Source organism: Elgaria multicarinata, chromosome 14, assembly GCF_023053635.1.
Source record: "Elgaria multicarinata webbii isolate HBS135686 ecotype San Diego chromosome 14, rElgMul1.1.pri, whole genome shotgun sequence".
NCBI lineage: Eukaryota > Metazoa > Chordata > Lepidosauria > Squamata > Anguidae > Elgaria > Elgaria multicarinata.
Genome location: NC_086184.1, coordinates 25227273 through 25241150, shown reverse-complemented (window position 1 = coordinate 25241150; position 13878 = coordinate 25227273). Strand labels below are relative to the sequence as shown.

The 13878-nt window shown below is 44.2% G+C and overlaps 1 protein-coding gene across 1 annotated transcript in view; it reads right to left on the bottom strand.

Annotated features, from left to right (window-relative positions):
• Positions 1 to 13878, bottom strand: part of CMIP (c-Maf inducing protein) — a 605118-nt gene that overhangs the window by 349587 nt on the left and 241653 nt on the right. The gene's annotated exons all lie outside the window — the stretch shown is intronic.

The window sequence follows — 13878 nt, the reverse complement described above, 5'->3', positions numbered from 1 at the left end:
AACGGAGGCCAGTGGGCCAGGAGGAAGAGAGAGAACCAAGGGCAGTGGGAAGGAGGCCAGTGGGCCAGAAGGAAGAGAGAGACCCCACAGGGAACGAGGAGGCCAGTGGGCCAGGAGGAAGAGAGAGAACCAAGGGCAGTGGGAAGGAGGCCATTGTTCCAGAATGAAGAGAGAGACCCCACAGGGAACGAGGAGGCCAGTGGGCCAGGAGGAAGAGAGAGAACCAAGGGCAGTGGGAAGGAGGCCATTGGGCTAGAAGGAAGAGAGAGACCCCACAGGGAAGGAGGAGGCCAGTGGGCTGGGAGGAAGAGAGAGAACCAAGGGCAGTGGAAAGGAGGCCATTGGGCCAGAAGGAAGAGAGAGACCCCACAGGGGAGGGGGAGGCCAGTGGGCCAAGAGGAAGAGAGAGAACCAAGGGCAGTGGGAAGGAGGCCAGTGGGCCAGAAGGAAGAGAGAGACCCAAGGGCAGTGGGAAGGAGGCCAGTGGGCCGGAAGGAAGAGAGAGACCCCACAGGGAAGGAGGAGGCCAGTGGGCCAGGAGGAATAGAGAGCCCCCACGGGGAAGGAGGAGGCCAGTGGGCCAAGAGAAAGAGAGAGACCCACAGGAGAAGGAAGAGGCCAGTGGGCCAGGAGGAAAAGTCTTTCTATGTTTATGGTTCTTATTAATTTTCCAATGGGATTATGTTTTTAATTATAGAGTTCAGTCCTGAAATTTCATTTAATTCTAATGTTTTTAAATTATTTTAATTAAAGAATTTAAATGTCTTTTAATTATTATTTTTAATTCCTCAAAAGGCCTATGTGATGACCCCTGCTGGATGCCCAGAGGAAGGCAAAAAACCTCCAGGGTCTCCGGCCAATCTGCCCTGGAGGAAAATTCCTTCCCGACCCCAGAAGTGGCGATCAGTGCTACCCTGGGCACGTCAGCAAGGGCCATAGTGCAGATGTGGAAGGAGGAGGCCAGTGGGCCAACAGGGAAGAGAGCCCCAGAGGGGGAAGGTGGAGGCCAGTGGGCCAAGAGGAAGAGAGAGACCCCACAGGGAACGAGGAGGCCAGTGGGCCAGGAGGAAGAGAGAGAACCAAGGGCAGCGGGAAGGAGGCCATTGGGCCAGAAGGAAGAGAGAGACCCCACAGGGAACGAGGAGGCCAGTGGGCCAGGAGGAAGAGAGAGAACCAAGGGCAGTGGGAAGGAGGACATTGGGCCAGAAGGAAGAGAGAGACCCCAGAGGGAACGAGGAGGCCAGTGGGCCAGGAGGAAGAGAGAGAACCAAGGGCAGTGGAAAGGAGGCCATTGGGCCAGAAGGAAGAGAGAGACCCCACAGGGGAGGGGGAGGCCAGTGGGCCGGGAGGAAGAGAGAGACCCAAGGGCAGTGGAAAGGAGGCCAGTGGGCCAGAAGGAAGAGAGAGACCCCACAGGGAAGGAGGAGGCCAGTAGGCCAGGAGGAAAAGAGAGACCCAAGGGCGGTGGGAAGGTGGCCAGTGGGCTAGGGGGAATAGAGAGCCCCCATGGGGAAGGAGGAGGCCAGTGGGCCAGGAGGAAGAGAGAGACCCAAGGGCAGTGGGAAGGAGGCCAGTGGACCAGGAGGAAGAGAGAGACCCCACAGGGAAGGAGGAGGCCAGTGGGCCAGGAGGAAGAGAGAGACCCCACAGGGAAGGAGGAGGCCAGTGGGCCAGGAGGAATAGAGAGCCCCCACGGGGAAGGAGGAGGCCAGTGGGCCAAGAGAAAGAGAGAGACCCACAGGAGAAGGAGGAGGCCAGTGGCCAGGAGGAAAAGTCTTTCTATGTTTATGGTTCTTATTAATTTTCCAATGGGATTATGTTTTTAATTATAGAGTTCAGTCCTGAAATTTCTTTTAATTCTAATGTTTTTAAATTATTTTAATTAAAGAATTTAAATGTCTTTTAATTATTATTTTTAATTCCTCAAACGGCCTATGTGATGACCCCTGCTGGATGCCCAGGGGAAGGCGAAAAACCTCCAGGGTCTCCGGCCGATCTGCCCTGGAGGAAAATTCCTTCCCGACCCCAGAAGTGGCGGTCAGTGCTACCCTGGGCATGTCAGCAAGGGCCATGCGCAAGCGAACCATCGCAGGCGCGCTCCTTCTTCTAAGGTGTTTCTGGTGTCTTGCAGAGCTCTGTTACCATCCTCTGTGGGAAATCGTCCCCTCTAGAAAGCGTGGAAGCAGTTTTCTTTCCAATTCAGCCAATAGCTGCAGGATTCCCTGTCAAGAACAAATGAAGAGCCGTGCCAGGTCAGACCACAGGTCGGGCATTTTGTCCACACACCGGCCAACCAACTGCCCACAGGAAACCCACAAGCAAGGCATGTTCCTTCTGAATATTGACTTCAGAGGGCCCAGGCGGTTTTTCCTTCACTGTTAAACTTGTCAAACATAGAAACTGGTTCGTCCTACTACTCTCTTCTTATTGTTTGTGGCCAGTTCAGCTGTCCGTTTCCAATTTATATGCAAATTGCTAGCAGTAACCGCTATCCAACCCATCCATTCCTTAAAACCTTGCCACTTTTCAAGCATCGGATTTGCAGAGTCTTGTGTTATGCTCCAGAAGGTTAAGTCAGTTACATCCTCCATCCCTTGCAGAAGAAGCCTAGCCATCAGCTACACAAGAGGCAAGCTTTCCTTCTGGCCCTCCAGCCGCTGTTGTGGTATTTCCAGATGCGCATGTCAAGAGTCTAATGACTGTTTTCTTGCTCGCCAGGTACCTATTGGCCTTCAGCTTTCCGACGATGCATATTGGACCAGTTCTATGCTGTTCCTTTCATCTTTGGGTGCTTTCTGAAGTGTGTGACCCTTTTGGGAAGTGTGAAGGCTTTTCTCATTAAAGGGGATTACTTCTGCCCCAGGAATTCAATCCCAGGTACACTTCCTGGAGAATACATCCCATCAAACCCCATGGGATTTCCTTCTGAGAAAGTGTGCTTAGGACTGAGCTGTCAGATTCAGATAGAGTTGGAACTTTGCACTTCATCAGATGAGTATTTTATCGCGTGCTCATTACTGGCCGCTCACATTTTTTCACAGGTCCTTTTGATGAAGACGTCCGCCTCACATGCTTCTCCCACTCCTTTCTGTCATGGGCTGAGCCCATGTTCCCTTTAAGAGAACATCTTTGCTTCACCCTGGGGAGAGGGAAAGGGGGTTCTTTGTGTCCGAAAAAGGAGTAGCAAGTAAAATGCCAAGGCCACGCTGTGCGAGAAGCGCCTAGCATCTGATAGCGCTTCCCCGGGCTGGTACCGGCGGAGAAGTAACAAGTTGCAGCTGTGCAATGTCTGGGAGCATTCCCCCTCCCTTCGGGTGAGGTGTGGGTTGCTAAGGGGTTTCTATTGGTCAGGGTGGGTCTGGTGACAAGGAGGTCCCAGAAAGGGATAAAAAGCTTGGGCACCCAAGGGTCCGGCCTCTTTCCTATGGTGTTAGGAGTCCAGTGAGTGCATGGTGAGTCAGAGCATCCAGGCTAAGCCGGTTGGATGGCGGAAGCCCCACGTGGCTGCTGAGGGAAAGAGTTAGTTCGAGTGGCGTGAAGCCGAGTCGAAGTGAGCCACAAGAGGTTGAGTTACAGTGTTAAGTGTTTGTTTTGTTTTAGATTAGGTTTGGGTACAAGTGGGCAAGGGACCTTGCTGGAGTTACAGCTGGTGAGTGGTTAGTGGGGAGTGAGTGCGAATCCAATTGGTCTGAGTGTGTAAAAGGGGGAGGTGGAAGTATTAGCCCCTGCTGTCCGAAGTGCCTCATTCCTTTGTCCGTGTTTTCCCCCCAAACCTCTTACATGTTTACCTTAATGTGTGGACCCTTATGGAAGTGTGTTGTGTGAAGAATAAACGTGTTTGGTCCCTATCTCCTGAGTGGTGTCGTTCCTTGAGAACCTGGACTCCTAAAGGGTTAAAAGCGGCAGTGAAGGGGTGTGTGTCTGGGCTGGCTGTGGCAGACCCCCCCTTCTCCGGCCGGGCAAGTACTGTGGGACAGAAGCCAGGGGGGGGGGGAGGAGTGACAGTAGGGAAACACGATTTCTCCTTGTCTGATAATGCCATTTGTTTTAATGCTATCTTAAGACAAACAGAGAAAAAGGTTACTTTTAAAAAGAAAGTTTTAGAGAGGTACACTTCCATTTTTTAAATGTGTGAATGCAGAGTGGTTCTGGTTTCCCAATGTTTATGTGCATTTATTTAATCTATGGCATTATTTATTTATTTATTTATTTAATCACATTTATATACCACCCCACAGCCGAAGCTCTCTGGGCGGTTTACAACAATTAAAAATGCCTTTGGATTTAAGCTTTCTGTTGTTTGTTTGCATTCTATACCTTTGTTGTTTATTCGTTCAGTCCTTTCCGACTCTTCGCGACTTCATGGACCAGCCCACGCCAGAGCTTTCTGTCGGATGTCGCTGCCCCTAGCTCCCCCAAGGTCAAGTCTGTCACCTCCAGAATATTATCCATCCATCTTGCCCTTGGTCAGCCCCTCTTCCTTTTGCCTTCCACTTTCCCTAGCATCAGCCCCTTCTCCAGGGTATCCTGTCTTCTCATTATGTAGCCAAAGTACTTCAGTTTTGCCTTTAATACCATTCCCAAAAGTGAGCAGTCTGGCTTTATTTCCTGGAGTACGGACTGGTTTGATCTTCTTGCAGTCCAAGGCACTCTCAGGATTTTCTTCCAACACCACAGTTCAAAAGCATCTATCTTCCTTCGCTCAGCCTTCCTTATGGTCCAGCTCTCGCAGCCATAGGTTACTACGGGGAATACCATTGCTTTAACTATGCGGACCTTTGTTGTCAGTGTGGTGTCTCTGCTCTTAACTATTTTATCAAGATTTGTCATTGCTGTCCTCCCAAGAAGTAAACGTCTTCTGATTTCCTGGCTGCAGTCAGCGTCTGCAGTAATCTTTGCGCTAAAGTAAAATACAAAGTCTGTTACTGCCTCCACGTTTTCTCCCTCTATTTGCCAGTTATCAATCAAGCTAGTTGCCATAATCTTGGTTTTTTTGAGGTTTAACTGCAACCCGGCTTTTGCACTTTCTTCTTTCACCTTTGTCATAAGGCTCCTCAGCTCCTCCTCGCTTTCAGCCATCAAAGTGGTGTCATCTGCATATCCTAGATTGTTAATGTTTCTTCCTGCAATTTTAACTCCAGCCTTGGATTCGTCAAGCCCAGCACGTTGCATGATATGTTCTGCATACAAGTTGAATAGATAAGGTGAGAGTATACAACCCTGCCGTATTCCTTTCCCAATCTTAAACCAGTCCGTTGTTCCGTGGTCTGTTCTTACCGTTGCTACTTGTTCGTTATACAGATTCCTCAGGAGGCGGACAAGATGACTTGGTATCCCCATACCACCAAGAACTTGCCACAGTTTGTTATGATCCACACAGTCAAAGGCTTTAGAATAGTCAATAAAACAGAAATAGATGTTTTTCTGGAACTCCCTGGCTTTCTCCATTATCCAGCGGATATTGGCAATTTGGTCTCTAGTTCCTCTGCCTTTTCTAAACCCAGCTTGTACATCTGGCAATTCTCGCTCCATGAATTGCTGGCGTCTACCTTGCAGGATCTTGAGCATTACCTTGCTGGCATGTGAAATAAGTGCCACTGTCCGATAGTTTGAACATTCTTTAGTGTTTCCCTTTTTTAGTATGGGGATATAAGTTGATTTTTTCCAGTCTGATGGCCATTCTTGTGTTTTCCAAATTTGCTGGCATATGGCATGCATCACCTTGACAGCATCATCTTGCAATATTTTAAACAGTTCAGCTGGGATACCGTCATCTCCTGCTGCCTTGTTATTAGCAATGCTTCTTAAAGCCCATTCAATCTCACTCTTCAGGATGTCTGGCTCTAACTCACTGACCACACCGTCTGAGCTATCCCCGATATTATTATCCTTCCTATACAGATCTTCCGTATATTCTTGCCACTTTTTCTTGATCTCTTCTGTTTCTGTTAGGTCCTTGCCATCTTTGTTTTTGATCATACCCATTTTTGCCTGGAATTTACCTCCGATGTTTCTAATTTTCTGGAAGAGGTCTCTTGTCCTTCCTATTCTATTGTCTTCTTCCACTTCCGCACATTGCTTGTTTAAAAATAATTCCTTATCTCTTCTGGCTAACCTCTGGAATTTTGCATTTAATTGGGCATATCTCCCCCTATCACTGTTGCCTTTTGCTTTCCTTCTTTCTTGGGCTACTTCCAGTGTCTCAGCAGACAGCCACCTTGCCTTCTTGGTTTTCTTTTTCTTTGGGACGTTTTTTGTTGCCACCTCTTGGACAATGTTGCGAACTTTCTTCCGGGACCCTATCTACTAAATCTAGTCCCTTAAATCTGTTCTTCACTTCCACTGCATACTCATTAGGAATATTAGTGAGCTCATATATAACTGATCTGTGGGTCTTCCCTATTCTCTTTAGTTTGATTCTAAATTGTGCAATAAGAAGTTCGTGATCTGAACTACAGTCAGCTTCAGGTCTTGTTTTTACTGTCTGTATAGATGTCCGCCACCTTTGGCTGCAAAGGATGTAGTCAATCTGATTTCGGTGTCGGCCATCTGGTGAAGTCCATGTGTAAAGCCGTCTTTTTGGTTGTTGGAAGAGAGTGTTTGTTATGCACAGTGAGTTGTCCTGGCAGAATTCTATCAACCTATGTCCCACTTCATTTTGTTCTCCTAGACCATGCTTACCTGTAATTCCAGATGTCATTTGATTGCCCACCTTAGCGTTCCAGTCTCCTGTAATGAAAATAACATCTCTTTTTGGTGTATTATCCAGTAGGTGCTGCAGATCCTCATAGAACTGATCTACTTCTGCTTCTTCAGCATCTGTGGTTGGGGCATATATTTGGATCACTGTGATGTTAAATAGCTTACCCTGAATTCGAATTGAGATCATTCTATCATTTTTTGGATTGTATCCAAGCACTGCTTTAGCCACTTTATTATTAATTATGAATGCTACTCCATTTCTTCTGTGATCCTCTTGTCCACAGTAGTAGATCTGGTGCTGATCTGATGTGAAGTGGCCCATTCCGGTCCATTTCAGTTCACTGACACCCAGTATATCTATATTTAATCTTGACATCTCTCCAATATTTATTTATTTATTTATTTATTACATTTCTATACCGCCCAATAGCCGGAGCTCTCTGGGCGGTTCACAAAAAATTAAACCATTCAAAGTATAAAACAACAGTATAAAACCATAATATAAAATACAATATAAAATACAATAACCACATCCAATTTGCCTTGGCTCATAGATCTTACATTCCAGGTTCCTATGGTGTGTTGACCTTTAGAACATTGGATTTGTCGTTCACCACTGCACTGTCGGCCGCTAGCCGTCCTTTCGGCTTTGAGCTAGCTGCATCATCACATCTGGGGCTAGTTGAACTTATCCTCTGTTCCTCCCCAGTAGCATTTTGACCATCTTCCAACCTGGGGGTCCTATCTTCCGATGGTATACCGACATATCTCTGGTTGTACTGATCCATTTAGTTTTCATGGCAAGAAGACTGGGGTGGGTTGCCATTACCTTCCCCAGGGATCGTATTTAGTCTGACCTCTCTACCATGACCTTCCCGTCTGTTATATTAACTTTTTATTGTTGAATAGAGAGGGGTTTATAGGAGAAACCAAGGATTACTTGAAAAGAACAAAGGCACCATGGCAACAGGACTTATGATGACATATCATCAAGCCAATCAAGATAAGACAGTGTTTCTTAGTGGTTGATTGGTTTTGTCCCTGTTCGCAGTCCCTCCCCCTCCTCCAGCCCTTGAAATAAAGGTCAAGGAGGAGGTGTCACAGCCAGTAAAAGCCTTTGCAAAATCTGCACCGTCACGAATTTCGCCTTATCCTAATTACGATTATCTGCTGTGCTGTATTGTGTTATTATCAATCTGTAAGGGACTTGGCTGCAGTGAGAATAATGGCATCCGTTCAGGATTTATAACTGGTTCAGTCAACCGAGGCCCTAGAAAAAGAACTATCAAAGAAGTATAGAAATTGGAATGCTCACCTGGATGTTTTTTTTTAGATGGTGGAGTTAAAAATATGAATTCTCCAGCCCTGATTTTACTGTTACCTGAACATTAATATGCAGCCTTGCCTCCAGAATATCAGTGAGCCTTCCCAGTCCACATTGTCCCTAGATATATGGAAACAGAAAGATGACAGTGTGTCTGAGAATGTGCAAAGTTATTTCCCTTACCACCACATGATCACAGCCAACCACAAAGCAACTGAAATTATGAAGAAAGGGTTTATACAGCAATGGCTGTGATGACCAGACAGCATCTCTGAATTTGCACAGTTATTATGAAATCTATGCCTTTATATGGCTTCCCTGCTAATGTGGATGGGAGATCACAGCCCACGTTTGTGCCCAAGAAGGGAAAATGGTGGCAAGGATTGATAGTGGACCCTTCTCTAGGCCCCATAATCCATCCCTCTCATTTTTAAAATCCTGACTGTAGTTAAACAGATAGCATCATATACAACTACAATGTACTTAAGCACTGCAGTGGTTTGTAGCCTTCTTCTCTTTAAATGAACAAAATCTATTTGACCATAACGTAAGAATTGCATCTATCAATAGGAATATGTGTGCTGCCAGATGGGGTCCTTACCTTTAAAGAGAAAATGTCTCTTTGGTTGATTCCTCCTGACTTTCCCATGGAGATTGACAAACCATCCAACTCTTGTGAGTTTCACTTTTTAGATTGGAATATAATATCTTTTGGTGCTTTAAAGAAGTCCAAAATTAAAGCCAGGTTGTTCAGTCATCCAGATGCAGGAAAGGGTCATAAATGGAACTAGACAGAGACAGAGATGTGAAAACTTACCTACAGTATGTCTTGCTTTATTAAATTGCTTTTAATTAACTCTGTGTTTCCATTTTTCCATTTACCTTTGGAGTTCCTGCATTCCTCCATTTCTTCTGATGGATCTGATTTTTAGCTTTCAAAGTGAAAATTAAACCTGATTAAACTGATTATCACTCAAGACCCCTTCAGAAAAAGCCTTTCTTATCTGGTGGTGAAAAAATGCTCCACTTTTCAAAGTCCTGTTGTATGAGCCTCCAAACTTTAAGACTATCTCCTCATGCAGAGACTCTTAAGCTGCAAGGACCAGTGGTAAAAATGTCGGCATGAGGATGGGCATGTGGAAATGTAATTAATTCCTTGATTATAAATATTTATACCCTGCCTTTCCATGATTCATAACAATAAAAACAGTAACATTATTAAAAACAAGCTGCAAAATATGACATTCAAAAAAGATGCTAAAAGGGAGATAAAATGGTTGATCAGTCACACAGATGCAGGAAAGGGTAATAAATATAACCAAAGAGAGAACCACAGAGACTGAAATTCTTACCAATCTGTTAAAGTTCATTCAAATAACTTTGTGTTTCCTTTGGAGTTCCTGCATGCCTCCATTTCTTATGATACATCCAATTTTTACCATTCAAACTGAAAAATAAAACTGATTAAATGGATCATCACTCAGAGCCCCTTGAGAAAGGTCCTTCCACTTTACCTGGAGGTGGAGAAGTTATCTGAGCTTCAGAGCTTTGAACCTATCTCCTCATGCAGAAGAGATGAGAATGTGGTGGGATTGGGGGGATGCAATTACGTGATTATATCCTGCCTTCCCATGAATTATGACCCATTAACAATAACAATATTGGCTAACAATAACAACAAATACTATCATTAAAAACAAACAGCAAAAAGTAACATTCAAAAATGATGATAGAGGATAGATAGAATGCTTACTTCTCATTCTTGAGAATGGAGGACAATATTCAGGGCTGGCGAAGACCATGGTTTCATGGTCAATGGTAATCAAACCATTTCTTCTTTCCTGTCTCAACCACTTCGAACAATTCCTTGTGTTACTCCAGATAAGTTTGTTAGCTGTTTCAGAAAGGTAAAGCTTTACAGCTCTTTCACTGGGGGGAAATTTCCCCTTTGCCACCTGCAAACAAACGTCCTGGCAGAGAGAACAATGTATATATATGACAATCTGTTCAAGTCATTGCGATTCTCACCTGCACTGTTCATTGATGCTTTTTCCATTCTTGTCCAAAGCACTGCAGTGACCATGTCGCTGAGATCCTTTCCTCGTTCACTTCCACAAACTCATTACTCCAACATCTCTACAGCGTCCATAATTCATTTATCTATCACCTCTTCACCTGTAGCAACGAAGGACCATACGACAGCAAAACCAATCAACATCAACCACAGAAAGCATACTTACACAACAAACACAGTAAGTAAGTATGAGAACGACAGGCCAGCCTTATTGTCCAGTTTCTCCATAGTATTTCTGACCCAAACTCCGTGATGTTTTTTTGCTTTGTTTTGATGAAATCCCTCATGTTATTTTCCTTTCCTTCTTCACCTGGAGAAAAAAAAGAGGCTGTCTTCCGTAATAACTAACACGGCAATGTCCAAAGAAGATTTCTACCTTTCTAGTACCAGATAACGAAAGACTGGATTGCAACTGGATTCTAAAACTAAGTTCCTCCCTCCCCAAATCCATCTCATTCACTTGGCAATAAGGAAGCTGAGAGCACCATCCAAACATATTTAAACTGAAAAAATCATACAAGTCCCAGCATCCTTCCAGCCACATTTGGCAGACTGGAGCCTGCTAGGAATTGTAGGACTCCTTTCTGTCTAAACATGCACAGGATCATGCCCTTAAGAACACCTGGTTAGCCGCTGCATCGAGAGTTTGGCAACTGGGGATGGGCTGATTCCTGTTCCTTGGTAATGCAAAACAAGGCATTTTACTTACCTTACCAATTGGTTGGGTTTGATGTGTACATGCCTTTATTGTGCTATTCTCTGTTGAGTTATTAAAGTCTTTTTTTTTTCCTCCAATGGGAAAGGGAGCTCTGTCTTCCCCACCCACCTGACACCAAGAGCTTGAGCCATGAACTCAGGGGAAATGTGCTAGTAGCCGCTGCTGACCACTCCCACTCAGAATAAGAACCGCATCACAATAGACAACCAGAGCACACCTCACAATCACCATGTCCTGATAGGGTAAAGGGACAGGGGGGAGGGGGCAGAGAGACATTTGCAGTTGCTCCCAAGGAATTATAATGGACTGAGATCTATCACCTCAGCTATCTATGACCCCAAAAGCTACCATCATGAGATCTAGCTTTGGCCACTAACTTGGACAGCTTGAAAAAGGGATTAGACAAATTCATGGGAGAGAAGGCAGTCAGTAGGCACTGGTCATGATGGCTATATGTACGTTACTTCCAGTATCGGAGGCAGAATGCCTCTCAATACCAGTTGCTGGGGATGGAATATTCTGGAAGAGGGTATGGCCAGCTGGATGGAACCCAGAATAGAAGCACTTCACACTGCAAAACTCTGTTGCAGGTTCCACTTGTAAACTCTTATGGCAAATAGTAAAAGTAAAGAGGAATCTCCAACTCAGTTCTCAAAGTACTAGTTTTTATGTAGCCAAACACATACAAGAGGGAGGCATTAGCACGCTTGTGTCCCAAGGTTTGTAGAAATACCAAAAATGTATAAAAACAGGCTTCCGTGGGCTCCTTGATTATGCAAGTGTGGGAGTGGTCTCAATCTCTTCGTTTGACCTTGGAGAAATGTAATTTCGATGGTGTCACTCCCAAAAATGGCACATTTGAGTGCTGTAGGTGAAAAACAAAATGGCCTCCATCCCAAACACTTTCCCCCATTTTTCTAAGTAACCATCCGTTTAATACTATATACAGAAAATGTTTCTCTTTCAATTCTACACACAAAAATGGTCATTACGTATTTTTAGGACCTACCATTTTATCAAAAAGTTTACTTTTAAGGTTTCCAAATTAAAATAGTGGTACCAAAAATTAAAAGTTGTTCTGTGAACATTAATGTTGCTCAGTCATCTCTTAACCATGGAAACAATAAAGATTATGTGTAATTAAACAATAATAGACTTTTGGGAGTTTAGCCAGTGCACATTGATATGTATGACACTGTTTCTAGTGACACCAGATATCAATTATTAGTAGTGACACCACATGGGTATTCTTCATGCCCCCATATTTTTTACAGTACAGACCTATGAAATTAAAAGATAACAATTGAATCAAAAAGTATATTTTAAAAATTTAAACAAAATACTTATTCACTACTGCAATCACATTTTAATTACAGTCATCGCTTTCATTACGAATCTCACTTAGTCCTAAGTCTTCTTCATCATCTTCTTCGAACTCTCCCATATTATCACATCGGTCAGGATCACCTTCACATCTACACATCTCGGTACACCTTAAGCCATTCGACTGACATGTACATGGATGAGAGTAACGCCTTTGAGAGCATGAGCAGCCACAAAGTTCCAATATAAGCTCTGGAGCACAGGGCATGGTTCATGCAACTGGCTGGTATGTACTCCCTACTTTCTTCCATCCGAGATCCGTAGGTGGTGAAATACTAGGAGGAGGGCTTTCTCTGCTGTAGCACCCCGGTTGTGGAATGAGCTCCCCAGAGAGGTCCGCCTGGCGCCTACACTGTACTCCTTTCATCGCCAGATGAAGACCTTTTTATTCTCTCAGTATTTTAACACTTAATTTTAACTTGAATTTGAACTTTGCTGTTTTAACTTTGTATTTTAATTTTAAATCAATTTTGCTGCGTGGTTTTCATCCTGGTTGTGCTTTTGATACTGTATTTTGTATTTGTGCTTTTAACCTGTTGGTTGTTTTACTATGGTTTTAATTTTTGTGAACTGCCCAGAGAGCTTTGGCTATTGGGCGGTTGTAAAAATGTAATAAATAAATAAATAAATAAATAAATAAAATATTAGGATGCTGGATGATGTCCTAATTCCACTCAAAAGCCTGAAGATGAGCCCTTAACAAAGCTGGGTTCAGAGCAGATTTTGTTGGCATTGTCAACAGATTTTGTTGACATTGTTTCTGTGTGAACAACAACCATCTTATATCTCCTATATCAGTCAGTGCCGTTTGAGGGATATACAGCTGACAAACAAATGCTTCCAAGCTCGCCCTGACATCATCAGTGAGAGAGAGTGTAGTTCCCAGTTTGGCAAAAGCTTCTAATGGCTCATCACGTACAGAATTGAATGTCTTCCGCCACTTTACTTTCCCTTTGTTGACAAATGATCTTGTTACATCTGCTCCTGAAAGTGCATGTAATTCAGGGAGTGCAGAGGCTTTCAGTGGCCCTAGTGCTTTGTAAATTAAAGCTAGCTGAACAAATCTTTTCATACCACAGCCAAGGAAAAGTCCAAACTCTGGTGTAAGTTGGGGATATCGTCTTACTGCTCAAACCAAAACATCAGTATCAGGTGAAAACACATGGGTGTTTTTTATTCCTCTCTGTGCTAAGTAAGCAGCTTGTAGTATGATCTTCATGTCCGCCTCCTCCTGGGTACTTGAAAGACTCGATACATCAGCACTATGTGTTGAAGCGGCTTTGTCCTTCCAACTGACAACGTACTTTTTCCTATTGGTCACACCGAATTGAAGGATCTGGTTGGAAAGGAACTCTGTCAGTTCATCCTTTGTCTTATCATGAGCCAGTAATTTATTCATTGGTGTACTTCCAGTCGTTGTTTCTGGTCTGATTTTGTACTGGATTAGATCTGAGCCTTTTTGCCGAATCACTCTCATCTCTTTTTTCAATGAGTTCTCTTTGTAAGAGTCGAAAACCACATGAACCTCACTGTAATTGCTGAAGTCATGCCAGTCCTTTTCCAGTTTCATTGGCTGCCAGTCCAGGTCCAGGCCCGTTTCAAAGTGCTGGTATTAACTTTTAAAGCCCTAAATGGCTTTGCGCCAGGCTATCTGAAGGAACGCCTCCTCCCATGTGT